At 48.3% G+C, this 6000-nt stretch overlaps 1 protein-coding gene across 2 annotated transcripts in view; it reads right to left on the minus strand.

Annotated features, from left to right (window-relative positions):
- ACVR1 (activin A receptor type 1) overlaps positions 1-1848 on the minus strand; it is a 128075-nt gene extending 126227 nt beyond the window's left edge. For both annotated transcript variants that reach the window (XM_074336651.1, XM_074336653.1), the window contains exon 1: positions 1710-1848. The gene's annotated coding sequence lies outside the window, so the exon portion shown is untranslated. The remainder of the gene's footprint in view (positions 1-1709) is intronic.
- Positions 1849-6000: the final 4152 nt, after the last annotated feature.

The raw sequence follows: 6000 nt of genomic DNA on the forward strand, positions 1-6000 counted from the left end.
TGTGTCCCCTGCAACTGAAGATTGAAAACAGCGACTGAGCTGAGCTACGCCCTCCACAACTAGATTGAAGGACAACGACTTGGAGCTGAGGGACCCTGGAGAAACACGCTGCTCCCCAATATTCCCCAATTAAAAAAGAAAAAAAAACAGACATAGTTTTTTAAAAAAAAAAAGAGTTAATGTAAGAGAGGACTGAGTTTTGAAAAAAAAAAGTGATTTGATCTTAAAATCTGGGTGATCCAAGTCCTGTCTAGACCTAAGGTAACTTCCTGACCCCAATGTCCCCCATCAGTGAAATGTGAGGCCCGTATTTCATACTTAAGCATACTGTAAAGCTGGATGGCAAACCCAGTGTCTGAGGTCAGCACAAGTCTAGTGTCCGCTGGCTGCCCAAGCCGGGCCCCTGGCCAGCCACCCACCTCCAAAGACAAGTGCCAGGACATACTATAGTGCTTCCATTTAAGGCCCGCCACTTAGATCAGCCCATCTCTGAAATTTCTTAACACCATCTTTCCAGGAAGAATTTTTCTGGGAGAAAAGGGAGGTGGTGTCTATTTTTTGCCACCGCCTTCCCTGGGCTGTCAGAGCAGTGAGCAGGGACAGGGTTCTTTAAAACCACTGGGTTGTGTCTATGTCTCAACTGGAGGTCTCTTTTCAAAAATATACAAAATATGTATGAGGTGAATCATTTTTCTCATCATCTAACTCCCATCACACACACCTAAAAAAAAAAAAGCCCGAAAAAAAATAATAAATCCATTGTATTACTTTGCTACCTCTCTCCAAAAGCTAAATTAAGCACAACTTTTTAACCCAAGGCTTTTCTTCTGCTACTAAGTGGAATGTTATCTTCCCTAAGTAGCTTCCTCTATAGCTTCTCTCCTATGCAAGAAGTATTCAAAACTCCAGGGAAAAGGGAGGGGGGAGACATATATTGCACAAAGTGGACAGAGCTGAGCCCGTCTAAAACCCAGCAGAAGGTGGTGAATAGGGCGGCCCCAGAGACCCACATCTCTCCCCAGCGCGCCTAGGGTTCTAGCCTCACTGTTTTTGTTACAGTGTTGAAGGAAGGGTTTTAAACTTGGCAAAGTACCGTGCAACATCTGTAACCACATTTGCCTTCTGGGGATCGGAAGATGAATCCCACATTCCTGGCTTTGAAGCTTTTTGAAACTGCAGCTAGGAAGAACGGAGAGGGAGGGAGGGAGTTGAGCAGAGTTTATTGGCTGTCTCTCCAGCAGAAAATTCCTTTTGGAAGCGATGGATATTTTGAGGGTGGGGGTGTTTCGCCCATCTCTTTACTCCCTACCAAGCTCAGCTAGGAAGGTGAGACCCGTGGTCGGGCGGCCAGATCGATTTACAAGTCAGAGGCGCACAGACTGAAGGAGTTCACTACACACACACACACACACACACACACACACACACACACACAGAGCAAACCAGAGACACCCCCCGCCCCCCACTGCATGCCTCTGCCCTCTCCCATAGCCCACCAGCAGTTCAGGCCCAACGCAAGACAGTTTTGTTCCGCGGCTGCTTCCCTCGCCGAGAGTGGATCGAGCTTGGGGGAGAAAGGAATGAAAGCGAAGGGGAGGCACCGCAGACGCCCACCCTCCCACCCCCAATCCCAGCCTCTTCTCCCGTTAGGCTCCCTCCTCCCTCGATCCACCCGGCTCCGGCAGGCGCGGCCGGCGACCTGCCCTCACCTCTGGTCCCGCCGCGGTCGGGGGCTGAGCCGGGGGAGGCGGAGTGCGAGCCAGCCGGGCGCTGCAGGTCGGCGCGGCACCGGGCGGGCGGCCCCGGCGGGCGCGGGGCGGGGCGCTGCAGCCGGCGGGGGAGCCCGGAACTCTGCGGGGCCAAGGGCCGGCGTCCGGCCCCGAGAGGAGGCTGCAGCGGGGCGGAGCGGTGCGCGGGGCCAGGGGCTTTCCAGTCCGCGGGCCGGCACGGCTGGCCGAGGAGCAGCCCGGCAGCGGCAGCAGCGGCAGCCACCCCGGGGAAAGAGCCGAGGGAGGGAGGGGAGGCGGGGTGAAGAGGCGGAGGAGGAGAAGGAAGGGGAGGAGGGCGGGCGGAATAAACTTCCCGAAGCGCCGCGGCACGGGCAGGGAGGACGGCCGCGGGCGGGGCGGGCCGGCGGGTGGGGGCTTGCCCTGGGGGCGTTGGGGGGGACGATCACAGAGAGTAGAAAAGTTCCCCCAGCGCGGAGGGGGAGGTTGCTGCGGCGGCGGCGGCTGCAAAAAGCAGGAGCCGGAGCGGGAGGAGCGGGAGGAGGAGGAGAAGGAAGTGGCTGCGGAGCGATCGGCCAATGAGTGTCTGGAGCTGTGATTAACCAGGCAGCAACACATCATTTCCTCCCGGCGCAGATCCAGGGAGCCGGGAGGGAAGGGGAAGGCGGCGGGGCGGGGCGGTCCCCGCGCCCCCTGCAGGCGCCCGGCCGGTGGCGAGCTCGCGGAGTCCCGCCGAGCCTGACCTCGTCGCCCCCGGCGCGCCTCGCGCTGTTTGGCGGGGCCGAAGGAGGCGGCGAGCGCGCCGCCCGCGGGTCTCCTCCGAGGCGGCGGGGCAGGCCCGAGCTGGGCTCCCGCGACCGGGGTGGGAGGAGGAGAGGCGTCGCGGCGCGGGTGAGTGCCCAGGTAGGCGCGGGCGGGGCCGTCTGGACAGCTCCCGGGGTGAGCGGGCGGGAGGTGGTGGCTGCCTCCCGGCCCCGGGACTGCGGGAGGCGCGCGGCTGGAGTCCTGCTTATTAGACTTAGGCTGGATTCTCAGAGAGAAGCCTCGGCATTCACATCCAGGCCATTTCTGACCTGCCTTCAAATCCCCTTCCACTTTACTCATTTCCTCGCAAGATCTGGGATTATGCTAGAGCTTGCCATTTCGCAGTCGGCCTCCTTAGTAATAAACATATGCGGGTTGGTGAGGGGAGGGGGCTTCTGCAGTAATCTAGCCCGGTCCTAGGCGCCATGGGAGCTTACAGTGGAAAGGAAGAAACATTCCCCGCCACAGAGAGGCTGACAACCTCGGTCCTTAGATACACGAAAACACTCCAGTGTGCTAATATTATCCAGAGCATCAAAAAGGCATGCAAGGATCAAATTTTGCATGGTGCCTGCTGAGTGTAAGGAAAGCACCAAACCATTTTCTCTGCCCTCTAGAAGCTTATGCACAGTCCTATCACAAAGCAAAATAAAAGCATGAAAGCCATAAATGGGAATACCATAAAGTATTTTTATCTCTACAGGTTCATTTATGCAGCAGGCATTTATTGGGTGACTGCAGTACTGCAAAAGATTGCAAAGAAAATGGAAGATCTGGGCCCTGCAGGTCAGGAATTTACAATCTAATGAGGAACACAAGACATATATACATGAAACAGCTAGAAAATAATCCCCAGGTATTACAGAAGCAAGAAGATGGAGAAGGCTGGGTGCTTTATTATTTTTTAAAGGGGAAGGGCTTTGTTCCTATATGATTGGTGGAGATCAGGAGAGGAAATTCCAGGTCAGATAAAGCAAGAGTGCCTATGTGTATTCTTGCTCTTTAGAACAATATAACAGGGATTTCAGTGTGATTTGGTTGAAGTGTCAGCTGTGGCCACTTAGAAACTGTGTGACCTTGAGCCCATTTTTAACCTCTCGAAGAAAGGAATAGAGCATGTCTCATGAAGTTTGTTGTGCAGTTCAAATGAGATTACACACATGTGGATGCTTTTCAAGCTGCTGTGTAAATGTTCCTCAATCCTGTACATTTACGGAGTCCTCATTTTACTGGCCCTTTGTTGGTAACCTCTTCTAGTCTGTAAGCCCCATGAGGGCAGGGACCAGGTTTGGCTGTGTTCACCGTGTATCACACCTAGCAGAGTAGCACATGTGGGTACTCATAAAGCTTTGCTGAATAAGTGAATAAATGAACTAATGAATCCTGTTATCCTTTTAACTGTTCTTTCAGCTGTTCCTTCAGTAGTGGTTCCTTCTTGTGTGACTGGTTCAATGCAAAAAACCTTCTAATTTTCCTGTGACTAATTTGTATTTCAGGAGATTATCTGGGAGGATTCTGGGTAGTTCTTGTAGACTTGTAACATTGATCGGTTGATTTTCTGTGTGTGTGTGTGTGTAGAGCAGGAGGATACACAAGGATACAGCCCTGTCCGCCCAAGGATACACCAAGGATACATCCCAAATGCAGTCCTTTGGCTTAGACACCTTAATCCGGGGTTTCTCAACCTTTGTACTATTGACATCTTTATATGGCAGGATAATTGTATTGGGGTGCTTTCTGGTACGTTGTAAATACCTTTGTATCATCCTTAACCTCTATCCAGTAGATGCAAGTAGGACGCTTTCCTTCTACAGTTGTGACCACTAAAAATGTCTCTAGACATTGCCAAATGTTTCCTAGGGGGCAGAATCGCCCCCTGTTGAAAACCACTGCCTTACCCCACATCTAATCCATTGATTTAACTCTGGTGGAAAACAGACCAGTAAAGTAACTTGGATGAAATACATCTTCTGTTATTCTAAGATTCTCAGCTCTCCTCCATCGTATGTTTCAAGGAACACGACTCTAGTTAATTAACTGCCTGCTGCATTGTGAATTGGCATCTCTTCTGATTTCTGCATATCGTCCTCCTTTACGCCCAGATCAACATGTTCATTTCTAAAAGTCAACAGCTTTCAAAAACTATTAGGAAACAGGGTCTTGAGCAACCTAAGAGTCCTGTACAGTATTTTCCTATAAAATTTGGGGAATTTATTTCATAAAATTTTGCAGCAAGCATTCTCATTACAGTTAAGCTCTTAGACTTAAACAATAACCACAGCCTCTCTGCACTCAGATGTGATACAGAATATAAATTGTAATTTTTAGAACTGATTTCATTTAAAATAAGTACGTAACTACAGTGAGTGACTTCTTTTATCTTGAAGCCATTATTTTGCTTCTAGAGAGAGCTTTTCTTTTATAGTGTTATAAGGGAACATGGTTTATTAAAAACCTATAAAGCGAAAATCAGCTTAGTTATACATATTAACTTCCAGCAGCAAATTCTTTAGAAGAATATTGGGGTGTTTGAGAGCTGGTGGTATTGATGAGACTCCTGGCGGATTAATGTGCTGCAGTTCAATTTCTAAAGATTTCTTGAAGAAAAATAAAGGATAATGGTTAAAGTAATGAGCAAATGCTAATAAGTCTGTTCGTTTAGTATGGGCACATAGAACCAAAAATAAACCCTGCTCCTATCAGGCAACAGTACCAAGTTTCTGACGTGAGCAGACATTGGTGTTCAGCAAAACAATATCTGTCTCATTAAATGAAGTTATTTGAAGCACTAGGTTTATAGTTTTGTTCATATTCAGTTTTTCTATAGTTTTGTAATGATTACAAGCATATAGAGATTGTTTACATCTAGTTTAATAATTTTTCATATTGAAGTTGGACATTGAAGACTAGAAACTGCTTAGAAAAAGGGCAAAGTTTGAGGGTTGGATGTGGCTTATGGTAAAGTGATTCTCCTATTTCTATTTTGTTAGACTGGAACTAGGACACATACTCTTAGGGGATCTCCAAGTTCTTTATGAAATCCATGAAATTTGTGCTTTGGCTTCAGTTACAGTATTTTTTAAACAAATTAATAAATTAACTATGATACATATTCGAGATCATCTGAATGTCTACCACGCAAATATGATTTCGCTATCCTTTTTGGCTTTGTACCTATAGGAACATGCGGCTTATTCAAATGATAATTGCAATAAAAATAATTTAAGGTATCAATAAAGGTCCATGAAGATTCTGTTTTTCCTTTTAAAGCTGTCTATACATTACTCAATCATGAGAAATACTGACCCAGCTGCATCATAACTATTCTTGGAGAATGATGAATTCAGTGTCCTTGACATCTAAAATTTAGTCCTAATCCTGAAGCCCATAAAAAAAAAACCAGTACTGTGTTCCAAAGATCTAAGTGAATGGATCAGAATACCAGGGGGTGGAAGAGAAAAATCAACCT

The sequence above is a fragment of the Rhinolophus sinicus genome, linkage group LG01 (genome assembly GCF_036562045.2).
Source record: "Rhinolophus sinicus isolate RSC01 linkage group LG01, ASM3656204v1, whole genome shotgun sequence".
Classification (NCBI taxonomy): Eukaryota; Metazoa; Chordata; class Mammalia; order Chiroptera; family Rhinolophidae; genus Rhinolophus; species Rhinolophus sinicus.